General features: G+C 55.4%; 1 pseudogene; it reads left to right on the forward strand.

Annotated features, from left to right (window-relative positions):
* Nucleotides 1–19,833: 19,833 nt before the first annotated feature.
* Nucleotides 19,834–19,925, forward strand: LOC138380389 (small nucleolar RNA U13; annotated as a pseudogene).
* The last annotated feature ends 75 nt before the right edge of the window (nucleotides 19,926–20,000 follow it).

Raw genomic sequence — 20,000 nt, forward strand, 5'->3', positions numbered from 1 at the left:
CCGGGCGGTCCCCCCAGCCGCAATCCACAGGCGCCAGCACGGGAGCGCCCATCCATCCGCGGCCTGGCACGGGACCGGGTGGAGGGCCGCACGCTCACAGGGGATGGGGAGGGGGCGCGAGACGGGCCGCACCACCACCCCCTTCCCCCAGCGCACACCGGGGCGACCCGCGGCCGGGGCACGCAGCGCACACACGCGGGCGCCCTTCACAGCTGGAACGCCGGCCCGGCCCGGCGTGACCCTCCCCCAGAGTTCAGGGGGGAGGCGCGGACCACGTTAGGCGAAGAGTGGCACTCGGCCCCCACCGCGGGGGCCGGCGGACCGCTCCCCCCCACGGCAGGGGAGGAGGGAACTCTGCCCACGCACAACTGGCAGCCGCAGGGGCGGCGGCTGACGACGCGCAGAGAGGCGGCGGGCTGGGGGATCCGACAAACCCCAGAAGAGGACACGCCTCCACGATCGCTAGAGAAGACGCTTTCTCGCCGAAGGTGGATCGCCCCCGACCCCCGGTCGCCCCCGTAAGGGCCCTGGGCGGAGGCGTTCAGGCACGCCCCGGGGGAGGTGTGGGGGGGGTCTGCGGCATGGGGCAAAACACGCACGGTTGGCGACTCCTGAGCGTTCGCGGTCGGGGCCCCTGGTCCAAAAGCCCCCTCACTTCGAGGGGAACACTCCCCCGTCGGTATGGGAGAGGGGTCACCGAGGCAGACCAGGCCGGTGGCAGAGGCCCCCCACGGGGCCGGCCGGCACCACGTCGCCGGCCCAGCCCCACCACGATCGCCCACACGACCGTGCAACCACCCCCCCCTCGGGCAGGGTGGGAAGAGCACAAGCCGTGCGCTCGCCTTTCGAAGTCCGCCACGCACACATCGTGGGGACGCCGAGACAACGCCCCCCGCCCGCCCACGCAGCGCAGGAGGATGCCTCTAGGCTTGCCCGCCTCGACCCCCCCAACCCCAAGCACGCTGCTCGAGGGTGTACCCAACGCAGCAGACGCTGCAGCGGCGACCAGAGGGGGACGCCGGGAACGAGGACGACAACCACCGCTCGGTTTCGGGCACCTTGGAGAACAACCCGGTGCGCTCCGGGGGCACCACAAAAGGGCCACACAGACCCAGCAGCCGCGCGCCAAACGGGGCGCGCGACCGGGCGGGCGGCACGGCCCCGCACCCGTCCGTCGCGGGCAGGGGGGACCCCGGCCAGGCAACAGCCACACAGGGCGAGCGAGGGCTGCCCGCTGCGTCAAGAGGACTCACGACCCCCCGCCAACGCCACGAGGCCGAGGGCGGGGCGACCGCGGTCGGGCCGGATAGTCTCGCACCCGCGCCTCCCACGCACCGCCCACAGGCGGGGAAGGAGAGGTGAGGTGCCCGCGGGCAGAACGAGAAGAGCGGCCACCATTCACCATGAATGGACCGTCCCTCGCCTGGCACGCGGCTCAAGGCCCGGGAGAGCGCGACGTCACCACATCGATCAGGCCCCGAGGACGGGGAGGGTTGGGGGAGGTCAGTCAGACCGGCGAGGACAGCGATCGGAGGAGCCCGCTTCAGCCTCGCCAGCCCCGCCTCCCAAGCACAACCCAAAGACGAGGACCGCCTGACACGCAACGGCACAGAGCCAGCGGGGTAAGGGGGAAGGTTGCCGCAAACCTCCCCCCCTCCCCCGGGTGCCGTCTCTCGAGGGGACAAGAGACCAACGCGAGAGGCGGGCACCACCGTCGGGACACTCCGACGCCCTAGAGCCGGCGCGCGGGCCCAGGCGGTCAGCTCAAAGGGAACAGGGCAGGGCGCTGGATCCCCAGGAACCCAGAACCCTGTCCGCGTGCGGAGGCCCAACCCCTCCAGCGACAGTCGCCGAAGGACAGCGTGTCAGTACTAACCTGCAGGCGGAAGATGACGATATGAGGTGATCAAAAACACCGCGCAGGAAGACGGGGACCGAGCCACTTGAACACGCCTGCCCCCACGACACTCGACACGGCCACCTGTCCCCAGCAGGTCCCCAGCGCCAGCAGACAAGGGGCACTCAGGGACATCTGGTCGGCCCCCGTGGCGTAGAGGGCCAGGGAGGCCCTCACCGTCCACGCGCGCCACCCAGGGCCCAGCACGGGGACTTGTGGAGGAGAAAACATCGGGACGGGACCGCCACGGCCCACGAGCGGCCGCGGGCCGACAGGGGTCGCCCTCGCCGGCCACCCAGGGCCACCCAGGGCCCGGTCCCCGGCCCCAGCACGGGGACTTGTGGAGGAGAAAACATCGGGACGGGACCGCCGCGGCCCACGAGCGCCCGCGGGCCCACAGGGGTCGCCCTCGCCGGCCACCCGCGCCACCCAGGGCCCGGTCCCCGGCCCCAGCACGGGGACTTGTGGAGGAGAAAACATCGGGACGGGACCGCCGCGGCCCACGAGCGCCCGCGGGCCGACAGGGGTCGCCCTCGCCGGCCACCCAGGGCCACCCAGGGCCCGGTCCCCGGCCCCAGCACGGGGACTTGTGGAGGAGAAAACATCGGGACGGGACCGCCGCGGCCCACGAGCGCCCGCGGGCCCACAGGGGTCGCCCTCGCCGGCCACCCGCGCCACCCAGGGCCACCCAGGGCCCGGTCCCCGGCCCCAGCACGGGGACTTGTGGAGGAGAAAACATCGGGACGGGACCGCCGCGGCCCACGAGCGCCCGCGGGCCGACAGGGGTCGCCCTCGCCGGCCACCCGCGCCACCCAGGGCCCGGTCCGCGCCCCCAGAGTAGGACTCGGAGGAAGCCACGGACGACTGGGTGCCACTCACAGGGCTGTCCCTGCCTCCCGAGCGGGAACCAGGGAAAATGGGTAGGAAAGGCGAGGCCGAGGGAGAGGGACACGCATGCACGGGACGGCGGCCGGTCGCCGGACACCCTCCTCTCCCGTCCGCGTGTGCCGTCTCCTTCCTGTCCCCGCGGGGTGGGTCGGGTCTCCAAAGCGGCCACAGCGTGCTGGTCGACCTGCCCGGGCAGCCCCGCAAGCCGCCTGGCTGGCTGAGCCTGGAAGCGCGGCGACAACGTCCTCCCGCCACACAGCCCTGCAGGCCCAAGCTCTGCCTCCCAGATGTCCCAGCCGGCGTCCCGGCACGAACCAGATGGCCCCGCGAAGGCTGCTTGCTTCCCGGAACTCAGCCTCGCTCGCATCGGGGACTGTCCCCTGCTTTGCCTGCTGCACCGAAGATTCAGAGGACAAGAGACTTGTAGAAAAGCGGCCGCCAGGTGGAGCCCGACCACAACCGGCGCCAGCCACCAGAGGTCTGCTGCAAAACACGGGGCAACCCTCTGGAGCCCATCATTTCAGAGTCCAGAAGGTCCCCCGGGGGCATCAAACACAGTCCCCCTACTCCCCACGGAAGCCATCGAAAAATGACGGGTCAGTCTAGGGCCACGCCACCCTGAACGCGCCCAATCTCGTCTGATCTTGGAAGCTAAGCAGGCCCCGGCCTGGCTAGCACTGGGATCAAAGAAAGGATGGGTCGGCCCGACCACCGACATCGTCCACCAAACCCGTCTCTGCACAGACCACAACATAGCCGAGAGACAGACAGGCAGAAACAGAAAGAGAGAAAGGGAGAGAAAGGAAAAGAACAGAAAGAAAAGAGACGGAGAAACAGAGAGAGAAAGTCAGAAAGAAGAAAACAGTAAATAAGAAAAGACAGGAAGAGGGCACGGGGAAGAAAGAAAAAGGAAGGGAGGAAGGAGATAGGAAACACAGAAAGACAGAAGGAAAGAAGAAATAAGGAAAGAAAAGACAGGCAGAAAGAAAGAGAATGAGAAAAAGGAAGGAAGGATGGAAGCAGAAAGAAAGAAGAAAGAAAGAAAGACAGACAGAGACAGAAGGAGGGAAAGAAAGAAAAGAAAAAGAAAGGAAGTTAAGAGAGAAAAAGAAAGAGCACGGAAAGATGGAAAGAGAAAAAGATAGAGAGAAGGAAGGAGAGAGACAGTATAGAAAGAGACAGAAAGGAAGAAGGAAGGAGAGAGAAAGGAGAGAATGAGAAAGAAAGAAGGTAGGAAAGTAGAAAGGGGGAAGAAAGATGGAAAAAACAGAGATAGAAACACAGGATAACAGGAGAAAGGAAGAGAGGAAAGAAATACGGAAGGAAGGAAGGCAGGCAGGCAGGAAGGAAGACAGGAAGACTGAAAGAAGGAAAGAACAAAGAAGTAAAGAAAAGGCAGAAGGAGGAAGAGAAAGAAAGAAAGGGGGGGGGGAGAGATGATAGGATGAGAAAACCTTTCTGTCGTGGAATCATAAAACCCCTTCCTATCTTAGGATCATGAAACCCAGGGTGGAACTATGATACACTTCACATTCTCAGAGCACGCCGGCTGGTGAAACAAAGAAAGAAGTCAGGGACAGAGAGAACACATTCACGGGGCCTGGCCGGGGGCCAGGGTGGGGCGGCCCGAGGCTGTCGCCAGAGCCATCTCTGTGGCAGGACGTCGCAACACGCCTACCGGATTTTCCCATAACGCTCGCCCGCCGCCAGGTGACCCCCGTCATCCACCGATCCAAGTGTCAGCCTGGAAAGGACGGGCTCCCTCGTGGGGGAGGGAGCGTGGGGGCGGGAGTGGGTACACACTGGGTCGCAGGCCTCCTCCCGGCCCCTCTCGGACCACGTCTCTCAGCCCTCGGGCACACTCCCCACCACTAGTCGACCAGAGAGCCCCCGGGGGCGGGGGGCCGGAGGGGGGCGTCCACGGCAGGGAGAGAGGACAGGGACCCATCGGCCCGTGCTAGATGCCACGGGTGGAGGCAGGACCTGCTGAAGACACACGAACAGTACGGAGAGGTTCAGAGCGGGGCCTAGGCGCAGCCACTCACGATGATCTCACAGTTGGACTATCTGTCACGGTGGACCGAAGCGCATGAAGTGGGCGCTCCCGGAAACGGCGTGTGTGTGTGTGTGTGTGTGTGTGTGTGCGCGCGCGCGCGCGCGCGCGCGTGTGCCTGTGTGTGGGAGGGAGAGAGAGAGAGAGAGAGAGAGAGAGAGATGGGAGAAGACGGTCGGTACATTCACTCACTCCTGTACCCGGGCCAGTCGTTTCTCCCGAAGGACAGAAATCCATAAAACACCCACGTCTAAAGAGTGTTTACACAGAGCTAACCCTAGGTCGAATCAGTCTGGAGTCGAGTGCGGGGAATCCTATGGTCCCAAACTGGGACTCCAGTCCCGGCCCCATAGCAAAAGGGGGTCATTTCTCAGAAAACGCACGCACACAGAATCGGGTAACGTTTATACAATTTTATACCGTGGTAGTGACTTCCTTCCCCGCCCCCGTGTTCTTAGGATCGGTCTCACTACATAGTACTTTTTTTTTTTTTTTCTGAGCTTTATTTTATTTTATTTTATTTTACTGTCATTTCGTTAGAGATGATGGGGAGGGGTGGCGGGGGAGCAGGGCATAGTTCACTCACTGGAAGCCTCAAACTCCTGGGCTCCAGCGATCCTCCTTCCTCAGCCTCCCAAATCGCTGGGGCTACAGGCGTGTGCCACCATGCCCGGCTAATTTTTTTCTATTTTTGGTAGAGACGGGGGTCTTGCTTTTGCCGAGGCAGGTCTCGAACTCCTGACCTCAAGCGGTCGGTCCTCCTCCCCGCCTTGGCCTAGGATTACAGGCGTGAGTCACCAAGCCTGGCCTGGATCGGTTTTTAATAGGTAAGGTCTACGAGACATCCCAGTCCAAACATCGATTCGGTGGGTCTCTACAGGACTCCGGGCGGAGATCCGATCTGGGGTTTACAACGTGGAGAATTAAGGCCTGGCTAGCAAAGAGCCCAGTGACTGAAGAGGGACGATGCTCGTCAGTCGTACAGAGCCTGAAAAGATGCAACACGGGGAAACGTTTCCAGGTTCCTCTCAGAAGAGGATGTCAGATGAGATGCCGAAACGAAAAGAATGGGTTCAAGCCAAAAGGAAAAATAGATAAATAAGTCAATAAATAAAACTACGGGAGACAGCCAGGAGACACTGTTTCCTCAGAAATGGCTAGGAAGCCTCCCAGGATAACCTGGATAGCAGCATATGTTCCTCCTCCTCCTCCGGCTCCCTCTCTTGTGTTCGTGTTTGTTTTCTGTAAACGCCAAGATGGGGCAGGGGTGGGGGACACCACGCCGGGTGGGCGAGCAGATCACCCTTCCCACCACAGGAGGGAGCACACACACACACACACACCCACCCACCCACCCCAGGTCATCACTCTGTAGTTCCGCGTGAGTGAGGTGAGGCCCGGAACGGTGCTAGTAGCTTTCCAAGTGGTCAAAAAGAATGCACAATAACTGGACCGAGGCCTGTCTGGACGCTGTAAAGGCCCACTTGAAAACTTATGCTTGCTCGCTAGGTGACCGATGTCCGCTTGACCTATGTCTGTAATTGGAAATACGTACCTTGCGGAGATAAAACAAAGCAATTAACTTGTAACTAAGTGTTTAAACTTTCCAGCTGCCTGTCGTAAAATTGATTGTGCTTGCTTAACGCCTGAAAGAATGTTCCTTAATTGGAGCTATCTGTTTCTGTAAACCTGCTCGCTTAAAGACTGTAACCGAAACGAAACGGGGCCCGAGGCTGGTCCCGGACCACACAGCTGCGGAGTAGGTGGTATAGTGTTGTTTCAACCGCCGTGCCTAAAGTCACGGAGCTCTAGCTTAGGACAGTCTGAAACCTTCCTGCTTTTTTCGGCTCGGGGCCATTCTCTGTACCTGTACCCTAACAGGGCAGGGGGTGGTCGCTGGCCAGCTAATGTGGACTCATGACTTGGCTCAATTCGGTCTCTAGGTTGTCCTGTCTCGCACTCCGTACTATAACAGATGCCACACCGGTTCAACCCAGCTCTGAAGGAAAGAAATGCCGAGCGTTCCACTAGCCGGAGGAAGGCAAAACGCACCTCTGCCTTCCTCTGAGGGCACGTCTGAGTGAACGGGTCGTTCTCCCTGCCCGTCACCCCAAGCCCCTCATCCCGGACCCCACCACACCCGGCCTTGACCTCCTCGGCCCTGCCCACCAGGCCCCATCATGGCCTCTGGAGCCTGGGCTCTCTCTCTCTCCAGGCACTGGCACTGCCCCCCGCCCCCACCCCGGGACCTGAGATCCAGGGCCTCTGTCTCCCAGGCCTCCCAGCTGTCTTGACTTGCGGACTCAGTGCCTGCTCTGCCAGAGAGACCTCTTGCTGCGGGGTGGCTCTCAGTGGCTGCATCTCAGCGGTCTAACGTGTCCCCCACCATCCACGTGGCCGCCGGCGTCAGGCTTCGGTGCCGTAGTGCCACCCTGCCTCCCTTCCGGGGGAATCCCACGCTGCCTCAGGCCCATTATGACCTGGAAGAGGCTGCACCTGTGGGGTCTGCCCATTTCCACTACCCCCCCCCCACACACGTCACCCCCCGGTCCCCCCATAGGGGTTAGGAAGAAGGCAACACTTTCTGGTACAAGGGTTGAACTGAAGGGGCGAGTGAGTGGCCACCTGGCAGGGGCATCGCAACAGATGGCTGAAGAAGTCAGCCGCCGAGTGCAGAAATGTCACGGAACTTGGGGTGCCACTGCCTTGCTGAGATAGGGCCAGGGCAGGCTTTAAAAGGCTAAAATTCTGCCTGCCTTTGGTACGTTAATACAGAACCCATGGTCCTTTCTAATTTTTGATTCCCGGAGAGGCAGGAAGTATTCCAAATGGCCACGCCATGGCTTTTCTAAATTGCCCACAAGGCCTTCTCCGACCCAGCGGGTCAGGGGTTTGCTTTGGTGTTACATCGTGGTAAAAGAGACATCCCACAGCAGTGACCATGTCCATCGACTCCGTCGGCGCTCTCAGGCTCGTAGTCCCACTTTTCAGACAAGCCTGGATGGCCACTCCGTGTCACTCTTTGCCAAATGCCAGCCACTCTCCTCCCCGCCCCGCATCCCCCATTTGGCCACCACAACTCTTCATCCCCAGGCGCCCTCCGGTAAAGTGTGCTCCTGTCTGTACACCTACTCCGTTGGGGGCGGGGGGGGGGGGCCGGAAGTTGGCACAAGAGGTGGCTGGTGGCCGGAGCAGGCCCGCCACCTTGAGTGTGTGGAACAGCGCTGAGGATTTCCTAAGGGAAGAAAGAGGGTGGGGAGAGCGAGAGAGCATCTCCTCCTCGTGAACCTCACAGATGATTGAGGACAAACAGGCCTGCACGGGGAGGGGGGGGGCAGGGAGGGTGCCGAGTCTGCACCAGAGAAAATGGCTTTGTGGGGGGGTGGGAGGGGAAGAGGGCAGAAAGATTTTCTGTCTTTTTAAAACTTCCCCCAGGCTTTTGGGAACTTGCAGCCCGGCCTGCATCCCTGAGGCACGTTAACTCTTTGGTTATAACTCCAGGTGGCCCCCAGGGTGGGCGGCCCACAGAGTTCAAGGGATTTCTTCTCAGCAGAGACGGGACCTTTAGAACAGCTAACTGCAGTAATTGCCTGAAGCTGAGAACCAACCCTCCCTCCTTTAAAACCTCTGTATTTCTGCCTAGGCCTATGTTCACGAAATTTGGGGGTTTGAGACTGAGAAGCTCTACCCTATTTATTTCCTCCTTTGTCAGCAAAGTAGACTCTCTGTTTTCTTACTCCTCATACCGCTTGTCCTCGTTATTCGGCCTCGTGGACAAGCAGCTGAGCTTTCGGTCACAAGTCCACACCCCAGGGTGGAGGGGTCCAATCCACCCCTGTCCAGACCTGGGCCCTTCCTGCCTCCCTCTCGAGACGATCTGTTTGGCAGCCCAGCCGCCTTGGACTGGGCCACAAGGAGGACACAAAGTAAAGACCCAGCCCCCCCGCCCCCCCCCCCCACACACACACACGGCAGTGGCGGTGGGTGGCAGTTCTCCAAGGGTTTGGGGCTTTTCCTGAGGCAGGAGACGGAGGGGACTGATTTCTTTAGAGCTCCGTCCCCTCCCCCATGCGCTGTGCCGCCTGGAAGCGGCAGCTCGCGGGGCGGGGTCGGGGCTGAAAGCGGCTCCGCCCGAGAGAAGCCCGAGGCGGCTACGTGCAAGCGCGCATGCGCAGTCAGCTCGCGGGGCGGGGTCGCGGCTGAAAGCGGCTCCGCCCGAGAGAAGCCCGAGGCGGCTACGTGCGAGCGCGCATGCGCAGTCAGCGCAGTGAGTGGAGGAGGGGTGGAAAACGGCGGAAGGGCTCCGCCGGGGGCCCGGCCATCTGTGCGGCCGGGCTAGGGGTTTGCCTCTTGGGCCGGGAGCTCGTACCCCGCCCCCAGCCCGCAGGCAATCCCGAGGGGCAGAAGCACGACTTGCTGGGCACCTCCTCGGGCGAAGCGGTCGCGGTGGCTGGGTTACGTGGGGCCCAGACGAGTCTCTGGTTCTGGGAGCGGCACCTCCCCCACGCGCCTCTCCTCTTGGGCCTTCACCCCTCCCCCCCCCCCCCCCCCGCTCCGGCCCCAGGGGATGGGAGGAGTGGGGGGCAGGGAGACGACCTCAGGGAGGAGCCAGACCAACTGAATGAAAGCTTTTCATGAACTCGTGTGTCTTTGCCAGGGAAACACCATTTCTGGAGTCTATGAACTAAAATAAAATCTTAAGCCGCCCCCCGCCCGCCACCGCCAGCTGACCCGTCCCGTGGTTGGCCCAGGGAACCCTAGAAAAACCCTTAAACCTGAGCTGCTGCCCCGCAAGGACAGGGGAAGTCAGACACCCCTCCCTGATGGAGTCAGATTTTATAACAATGAGATACTGAATGTCCGACGGGCCTAAGGCCAGGCAAGACAAAGCTTAACGCATATCTAGCAGGCCAACCGTTTACTGAACTACAGGGCACTTGAGTTTTGGGTAAACTGTCCAGTGGCTTGTCTGTGATTAGCAGACCTCCTTACCTTAACTGAAAACATGATGCAAAGCCTTTAGGCAGAGGTTCATTTATGTCATCAATTGCAAATCAAAGAATCTTTAAACCCAGCTGTAAACCTGTAAACACCGCACCCTCCCTCCCCCGCCCCCCCCCAACTGCCAGATGTCCTGCCTTTTCAGCCCAGACCAATGTACCCCTTCCATGTTTTGATTTGTGATTTTACATGTAATTCCTGTCTCCCTAAAATGTATGAAGCCAAACTGTAACCCACCCCACCACAATGGGTCCGCTTGCTCAAGGCTTCTTGGGCGTAGCTCTCTGGGCCATGATCACGGCCGTTGGGCTCAGAATAAAACTCTTTAAATTATTTTGCAGTGATTTGGGGTTCTTTTCCATGGACGAGTCAATCGTGTTCACATTATTTTAGCCTTGGGAGCTTTTTCTTTTCTATTATGTCTGATCCTGATCGCTAGCCAGGTATTCATTCATATTTTTGGTTGGTGGTGGTGCTCAAGCTCGTCTTTGTACATCCCAGATTGGCGTAAGCCACCGTGAATATGTTTTACACCTTCCAAGAGCTAGCGCTTATTGCCGTATCATAACCAGGGCTCGCAGCAATTTTTCTTTTTTTTTTTTTAAAGCTGCTTCCACTTTCCACCTAGGTATACATACGAGTATCCCCTTTAAATGAATGCTTGCATCGAGGAACCAGGAAGTGGTTTTTGTTGTTGTTGCTGTTGTTGTTTTCCCCCAGTCATTTATCTGCTCCTCAACCCTCATTATTTATCACACACACACACACACACCCCCACCCCATCTCTGTAGAAAAGCTCACGGAGATTGTTCATCCACCGCGTGCTTTCTGTTGACAGTATCTGAGACGATAAGGAGCACCATGCATTCTGTTCTAAGAGAAAAATTGCATATATCAGTATGATTATATTTTACTTCTTGTGTGAATTTAGTGGATCTCATAAAAGCTGATCTTGATTTTCACAGCAGAGAAAAGTGGGCTTCTGTTTTGGTTTTGTTTTTGTTTTTCTGGAGGGGTGGTGTCTTCACATAAGTGATCATCTTTACAAGTATGCTATATGCGAGAAATTTCAGAAAGCTGCAAAGAGTGACTTGTTGACAATGCTTGCATTGAATGATGTATCTGAATCTGTGAATCGAAGGGGTCAGCATCTGACCAGAAAGCACTGTTAGAAGAAGAGGGGTTTCGGGTCTTTTCCTAAATTGTATCTGCCTAAGGCGGAAAATATTTCTGTTTCCCTATGACATGGTATTTTCCTCACAAGCAGTGTTAATGGCTCCATATGTCTCTAGACTGGCTGCAGAGCAGAGACTCCATGGTCTCCACTACTTGACTCTGTCTGTCCAAGAATGGCCTCCACAGCTCTCCTCTGTGAGATATCCACTCTCAGAGGTGGCACGGTATGGTGGGTAGGGGGATATGCTGGATTTTGAAAACTCAGAGTTTGAACTCCAGTGCTTTATTTCTTAGCAACATGAACTTTGTCAGATCACATCACCCTGCTGAAGCCCAGTCACCTAAAGGGTAGAAAATGCAATGGATAGATTGACGCTTCTCTTCTCTTCTCCTCTCTTCTTTCTCTCTTTCTTTCTTTCCTTGTGTCTTCCTGTCTCTGTCTCTCTCTCTCTCTCTCTCTCTCTCTCTCTTTCTTTTTGTCTTTTTCTTTTTTTTCTTTTGACGGGCCCTCACTCTGTTTCCCAGACTAAAGTGCAGTAGCATCATCATAGATCACTGCAACTTCAAACTCTTGGCCTCAAGCGATCCTTTCCCCCTAGGCTTCCCAAAGTGCTAGGATGCAGTTTTATTTTTATCTGTGACACCATGGGAGGAAATATCTTTTAGGGTCATAGGGTCAGAAATTTAGATCTCTTCTTTGAACTCATGGTAGCGGCTAACTGGGATTTTCAGTGTGTAAACGTAAGCCACTTGTAATTTCACCAGTACTCCCGTTACTTGTCATCTATTCAGGAGGTGAACTCTTCTTCCCCTACCATCTACTGTTCAAACGCGTTGGCCACAAGGATAATTTGAATATCAGATTCAGAGCACAAATAATTAAGGTCCTGTAGCGTTAATAAGTAAAAGGGGCCACACACAAACCTGTGGAAGTCTGTGTCCCTTCCAGTTTTTTTGTTTGTTTGTTTGTTTTTGGGTCCCCCCCCCCCCCCCGAGACTGAGTCTCACTCTGTTGCCCGGGCTAGAGTGAGTGCCGTGGCGTCAGCCTAGCTCACAGCAACCTCAAACTCCTGGGCTCAGTCGATCCTCCTGCCTCAGGCTCCCCAGGAGCTGGGACCACAGGCATGTGCCACCATGCCCGGCTAATTTTTTTCTATATATTTTTAGTTGTCTGGACAATTTCTTTCTATATTTTTAGTAGAGACGGGGGCGGGGGGTCTCACTCTCGCTCGGGCTGGTCTCGAACTCCTGACTTTGAGCGATCCTCCCGCCTCGGCCTCCCAGAGTGCTAAGTTTACAGGCCTGAGCCAACGCATCCGGCCTGTGTCCATTCTTTAATGTTGTGTGTTGCTCAGTTATGAAAAGGCAAGGGAACATAAAATCCGAGTTTTAGGGATGACTTATAGGCTCAGTATTCTTTTTTTTTTTTTTTTTTTTTGCCTCCTCTAAGCCTATGTGAATATCAAGGAGGGTAAAAAATTCAGTGTTCTCAGTTCAGTGCCCAACCAACCTCTGTTTCCAGAGTAAAAATTGAGCATCCTATTACACCTTTATTTCCCTTTGGTATGCTAAGGCCCAACTCGGCAGAGAGGTCACTGTTTATTCTCTTGGCTAAGATCACATGTGCCATAGTCTGTCTGCTTTGTCTCCTTTAGGGGTAATCATCCAATCTTACCCGGGCCCCTCACATCCTCGTGACAATAGGCCTCCTTGGTTTACTGAAATAGAAAAGACCGGCTCATCAGCAATGTTTGATCGGTTGCTTCAGAAACAAATGTTGTTCTGCTTTCTTTACTATGTTTTTTTTTTTTTTTTCCTTCTTTCTTCCGTCAGACCCAATCCGATATAGGTGGGAGAGAAGGTAACCGGAGCCTCTTGAAAAACCGAAGTGAACCAAAGCGAGCTCACAGATTCAGATAGAAATCAGGAGGAAGAAAAATTGAGAGATAACATGGATTTTCTGTCTAGCGGGTGTTCTCACACTTCAATTTTACCAGAAGCGTTAGGTAGGATGACGATGACGATAATTGTGACAAACACTATTCTCATTGGACAGATAAGGAGGCAGGCTCAGAGTGACGAGTAACCTGGGCCTAAATAGATCGCTAAGAAGCATCATAGTGTGTTCCTTGGTTACGCTGTTTTGTGAAGCTCAAAAAGTTTGGGGTGCGCGTGCGCGTGCGTCCATGTGCGTACGCAATCATAGGTGTTCTAGTAAAACGGATATGAGGTAGGATTTCCCATACCTTCAATGATTTCATGTCCTGCAGGAACATAATGTTCCGGGATCAGGTTTTTATTCTGCCTTCTGTGCCACATGCTCAACATGCCTGTGACTTTACAGCCGAGACTTGCTCAGGGGGAGCCCATTCTCATCTTCTGGGAGGTTCTGCTAATCTTTAAAAGACAAGGACATAGGAAGATGATCCTATAACAACGACTGTGACCACGATTAAAGGCTTACTGTTTACCACGCGTGCTTCTGTGGGCTTTGCCTGCATTTGCTTTTTCACTCTGCACAATATCCCTGTGGGGTAGGCACCATGATTTCTGCATTTGCAGATGAAGAGGCTGAGGCTCAAGAGGATGTATGACTCGCCAAGTTACCAAACACGGAGTGTCGTCCAGGTAGCCAGTCCAGGCCCCCCGGCTCTGCAGCCACTCTGCAATGCTGATTCTGAGCCTGACCGTTTCATCACTGGTGGCTCCCTGAGAACCTTGACTCGGCCCCCTTCCTCAGTTCACTTGGGAAACATATTCATGTGTGTGTATTTCTCTCCTTCCCTCTCCCACCCCCCCCCCCCGTTTTAGTTTTTATTATTTTGAAAAGTGCATAGAACGATAAAAACTTTAAAAGTAGGAAAAAGCTTACGGAACACATAAGGACACAGAGAAAGAAAATATCTGTGTACAACAGTGCAACGCATTTGTGTTTTAAGTCGTGGTGTTGCAAAAGAGTCCAAAAGTTTAAAAGAAAGAAAAACAAACAAACAAACAAAAAAAAAAAAGCCAAACCACCATGGAAAAGTTTATGAAGTGAAAACACTTACAGTAAGCTAAGGTTAATGTATTATTGAAGAAAGAAATTTCTAAAGGTAAATGTCGTGTGGCCTAAGTGTCCAGGGTTTATGAAAACCTACAGTAAGTAATGTCCTAGGCCTTCACATTCACTCACCACTCACCGCCAACTCACAGACTCACCCAGAGCAACCTCCCGCCCGCCCTGCAAGCTCCATTCACCGTAAGTGCCCTGGCCAGGTGTCCCACTGCACAGAAACCTATTAGACTGCATTTCTTCCCATTACTATCAGTAGTTGTACATTTCTTAGGACTGTAGGCCTACGATACACCTCCAGGCATAGTTAGGGGTTGGGAAGAGGAGGGAAGAGGCCATTCTTCATTTATTTTTTTTTTTTTTTTTGTTGAGACAGAGTCTCACTTTGTTGCCCAGGCTAGAGTGAGTGCCGTGGCGTAGCTCACAGCAACCTCAAACTCCTGGGCTTAAGCGATCCTACTGCCTCAGCCTCCCGAGTAGCTGGGACTACAGGCATGCGCCACTATGCCCGGCTAATTTTTCTATATAGATTTTTAGGTGTCCATATAATGTCTTTCTATTTTTAGTAGAGACGGGGTCTCGCTCAGGCTGGTCTCGAACTCCTGACCTTGAGCAATCCACCCGCCTCGGCCTCCCAGAGTGCTAGGATTACAGGCGTGAGCCACCGCGCCCGGCCCATTCTTCATTTATTAATTGGGTAGCATGGGGGCAGGGGAGGCAGTTTCCTCCTTCTCCCCCTCTTGTTTTTCTTTATTCCTCTCCCAGTTCCCCCTTCCATCGTCTCGATGGATTTGGATGAGACGTAGACATTTTCTACGTCAGGCCTTAATCATACCGAGGGAGCAGGAGAAAAGTAAGCCGCCTACCATGACACGATGGAATGGAAGTTTGTCAGCCATTGACTGCTGTGGCATTCCGACATTTAGTGTCTTCAGGACATTCTATATTTCTGCTATCCCACTAGAATATATCTCCTCGATCACTACTGTGTGGCCACATCCCAGCTGTTTCGTGAGCCACCCTCAATGTTCGTGACGATGTAGTGTGGGGACTCCCTCCGTCTGGTGCCTTAAACTCGCACATTTGGGGTTTTGTATCAGGATAGCAAAGCGATCACCTTTAAATAACCTGGCTGGCCATGGTGGCTCATGCCCGTGATCCCCGCAACTTGGGAGGCAGAGACGGGAGCGTGACTTGAGCCCAGCAGCTGGAGACCAGCCTGGGTAACACGATGAGACCTCATCTCTACCAACAAAAAAAAAAAAAAGAAAAATTATGGCGGGTGTGGCAGCATTTGCCTATAGTCCCAGCTACTCAGAAGGCTGAGGCAGAGAGGATCACTTAAGCCCTGGATTTGGAGCTTGCTGTGAGCTACAATCAGGCCAAGGCGGCCTGGGAGAGGACAGAGTGAAAGAAATCCTGTCTCAAAAAAAAAAAAAAGAAAAGAAAAGAAAAGAAAAGAAAGAAAACAAGACCGATAACACAACACAACTTAGAAGACTTGGTGTTACCGAAAGCTCGGCCACTTGCCCACGAGGCCGAATAACGAGGACAAGCTGTTTGAGGAGGAAGGAAAGAGAGAGTCTATTTTGCCGGTAAAGGAGAAAATAGGGTAGACCTTCCCATCTCAAGCCTCCGAATTTCCCCGAACATAGGGCTAGGCAGAAATACAGAGCTTTTAATGAGGGGGGGAGGGGTTCTCAGCTTTAGCGTTGATTGTGGTTAATTATTTCAATCGTCCAGGCTCTGCCAAAAACAAAGCCTGTGAACTCTGCCGGCCGCCCACCTGGGGGGGGGGGGGCGGGGCAGGGGACCACTTGGGAGTTTTAAGAAAAGATTTAACCTGCCTTGGGGACATAGGCCAGACTACAAGCTCCCAAAAGTGGTGGTGGTGGTGGTGGTGGTGGTGGGGAGCGTAAAACGACAGAACGTCTTTCTGTCCTTTATTGGTTTCTCCTTTTTCCCCCCTAGGTGCCAAAAGACCTGAGACTGATGCCGAAAAGAAATAGGTACAGGCGCCCACGTGCACACACAAAGATATACGATCGAATACATCGTGTTGACAGTCGGGGAAACTGGAAGATGATGGGGAAGTATCACGAGCAACTTTGTATTTCTTCCAGGACAGGAAAATGGACACGAAGAGAAAAATTCATCGTTCTCGGCGTAGGATAAAAAGCCACATCTTGTTACTTAATATAATTCATTCTGTGATTTAAGTTTTTATACGATATGATATTCGATAAGCCTAAAACACAAGATAAAAGAGAAACAAACAAAAGGGAAAAAATAAAAATAAAAAAGACGACGGGCAGAGGCCTACGGTCCCGGGAGGAGGCAGAGAGCGGGAGGAGGGGCGCCTCCCGCAGACAACAGGGCGGGTGGGCGGAGACCCGCTAGAGGCTAGGGCTGCCCCGGGCGGGCCCAGAGCTGCGGGCCCGGGAAGAAGAGGGTGGGACCGTCCGGACCGTGCTCTCCTCCCCGCCCTCCACACCTCCCGGGAGTCAGCTCTTAAACTCCCAACGTCACCTGACTTTCCGGATCCCGAGGTCTGATCAAAGTGGCCGCTAGGTGACACCCAGCAACCGCTGCCGGTGTCATCCTGAAAAGAACGGACCCTATGACTGACGGGGGTGGGGCGCACAGTGGGTGGCCCGGCCAGCTCCCCTTCCTCCTCGGAGCGGATCGGATCATCTGGAACTTTATCCAGAGAGGAGAGAGTGCCCCTGGGTGTGTGCTAGAAGCCGGAGGGTTGGGGCAGGGACCTACCCAAGAGAGAAGTAGAGTACAGGGAGTTTCAGAGTTGACCCACTCACCATCTCGCCCTGGTCAATACAAGAGTGGCAATATCTGTCACCGTGGAATGAACACTTGGTACCGAAGACCTTTGTCTATGCTGGCCCCCGTATGCCTAGGGGGGGGCATGTGGCCAGAATCTGACATCCTAAACGTCTTCGTAGAAAGAATTTGGGGGTGGGGGTGGGGGAGAGAGACAGAAAAAGAAAAGAGAGGGGGAAAGAAATGGCTGCCACAAAACTATCAGAACAGAGAAGCGACCGATAGGGCCTATCTGGTTAAGTTCTTTCCCTACCCAGAGAACGACTTGACGTAGCTGACGTCACTGCAGTCAGGCCACGTTCCGGTGGACACAGAGAGTCAGGGATAGAATTTCACGCTCGGCACTGTCTCTCGGGACAGCGGGAAGGTGGAGGGTGGCTGAGGGTTCTATGCTCCTTTATCACACACCGTCAGGTAGGTCAGGTAAAATTGAGGACAGATTTCCAGTGTTTCGAGAAAGGAAGAGCACTGGTGCAGGCCATCTATCTGTACGTGGGAGAGTGTCCCCGAAAAGTGGCTTTCAGTGCCGGGATGTGCCTAGGCCAAGAAGGTACACGATCCTGAGTGAGAATGGTCCGTCCCATCGAGTCAGTCGGTAGGAGGCCACCGGGTCGAGACGGAACTGCCCCCCCACCCGCCCCCGCCCCCGCCCCCGCCCCCGCCCCCGCCCCCCAGAGCAGACAGACTCAGAATGGAGTCACTCGGTGCCAGTGCCCTGCCCGGGTGCCCCATCATTCAACCGAACTGGGAAACAGGTGGGCTTTCCGACCCTCGGGAGGGAGCTTCACCGGCGGGCGGACAGATCAGAAGGGGCCCGGCTCCCTTGAGCGGGCAGGCTGGGGACGGTCGGTGGGGTCTCTTGACAGGAGGCACCACGGAACCCTTGAGGCAATGTCGGGGGCACCTATGTTGCGGTCCAAAGCTAGCGTCTGAGAAGTCGTCCCGAAAGCATGATGGCGTCAACAAGTCCCCTCCGTTCAAGAAACGAGATTCATTTCTAGAGGAGGGCCACCCCCGCGGGAGGACCGTAGGCTTCCTGTGGACATTCTCTTCAAAAGGCAATTCACTCAGCGGAGTGAAAATCGGAAAAATCGCTGTCCTCTGACGCAGCTGCAGAGAAAAGATGGCACCAAAATCAATGAAACACACACACACACACAAACACACCTCCTCCCATCTGAACGAGCACTCCGGACGGTCACATAGGGAGAGCGACGGGCAGTCTTCCCCCCCCTGTGGTTTTCTACCTTTCGTTGCGGTTTTTTCCCTCAGTGGATAGAGGAGGAGACACAGGGGGCTCAGCCGGCATGCGAGTGGGTTTATCATCCTCTGTGAGTATCAACACGCGACACCACCTAAGTGAAGGAACACACCGGTGTTTCATGTGATGTGGCTCAATGCCTGGCAGATACGAGCCTTTGCAGGCCTCCTCGTGATCGACAGGACGTCGCCTTGGACACGGACACATCTTGTCCCTCCCTCCCGAGGCGATAGGCGGTTCCGTACCTCCTCGGGGCCAGGGCACAGTCTGCCTAGGCACCTACAACACGTGTGGCAACAGCCTCGATGGCTCTGCCATGAGAACGAACTCCCGTGGCACGGGGGTGGGGTGGGGGGGGGGTCGGGTGCTGAAGAATTCAGCTGAGTGAAGGAATGCCACGGGATTCAGAGTGCCATCGGTGGGCTGAGAGGCGAGCAGGGCGGGCTTTGAAAGGGTAACATTCTCCCTGCCTTCCGTCTGGCTGTGAATACAGAACGTACACGCCAGGCGGGGTGGCTCACGCCTGTAATCCTAGCACTCTGGGAGGTAGAGGCGGGTGGATCGCTCAAGGTCGGGAGTTCGAGACCAGCCTGAGCAAGAGCGAGACCCCCATCTCTACTAAAAATAGAAAGAAACTATATATCTAAAAATATATACAGAAACAGTATCTAAAAATATATACAGAAAAATATTAGCCGGGCACGGTGGCGCATGCCTGTAGTCCCAGGTACTCGGGAGGCTGGGGCAGTAGGATCGCTTGAGCCCAGGAGTTTGAGGTTGCTGTGAGCTAGGCTGACGCCACGGCACTCTAGTCTGGGCAACAGAGTGAGACTCTGTTTCAAAAAAAAAAAAAAAAATATATATATATATATATACACACACACACACACACACACACACACACGTATATCCAATTAGCTGGGCATGCTGGCACATGCCTGTAATCCCAGCTACTCGGGAGGCTGAGGCAGTCTGATCGCTTGAGCCCAGGAGTTTGAGATTGCTGTGAGCTAGGCTGACGCCATGGCACTCTAGCCAGGGCAACAGAACGAGAGACTCTGTCAGAAAGAAAAGAAGAGCGAGAGCGAGAGAGCGAGAGAAAGAAAGAAAGGAAGGGAGAGAAAGGAAAGAGAAGGAAGGGGGGGGGAGAGAGAGAGAGAGAGAGAGAGAGAGAGAGAGAGAGAGAGAGAGGAGAAAACTATTAAAAAATTCGGGACCAGATCCATCGGTCGGTACTCAGAAGCGTGACGATCGGGTGTTCCCGAGCACGTGTGAGATGTGTCTTCTCCCTGACGCCGCGTTTCCTCCACACACACATCACCCATCTGCCGTGGAAAAAAAGCAACAAAAAGAGAGAAAGAGATTAAGAAGGGAAAATGGAAACAGGGCAAAAGAGGAAGAAAGAAAGAAATTTCGAAAAAAAGAGACCAAAGTCACAGCGAGAAGGAAGAATACTGAGCCCAGAGCGACACCTAGTGACCACACCGTCACAAGCACCCTAGGGCCCCAATTCGCCAGAGACATCTGGTGGACCCCAGGGCAACATGTGGTCGACCCGGGGCCATGGCGTCTGCAGCCGATTCCCAGGCGGGCACACGAGCCCGGGGAAACTCATTCTCAGCGCGGGGAGGAGGGGAGGGGAAATAATAGCAAAGTCACACCAGATCCCTTTCTAGTTCATAAACGTGTTGATTGCGTGTTCACGCGCACGTGTGAGAAGGGCCTCCTGGTGTGTCGGCACGTCACCCGCGTGACGTGAAACCATGAATCCGGGGGGGGGGGGGGAGCGGAAAGGCGGGCAGGAAAAGGCAAAGAGAGAATAGATAAAATG

Source organism: Eulemur rufifrons, unplaced genomic scaffold, assembly GCF_041146395.1.
Source record: "Eulemur rufifrons isolate Redbay unplaced genomic scaffold, OSU_ERuf_1 scaffold_390, whole genome shotgun sequence".
In the NCBI taxonomy this organism is placed as follows: domain Eukaryota; kingdom Metazoa; phylum Chordata; class Mammalia; order Primates; family Lemuridae; genus Eulemur; species Eulemur rufifrons.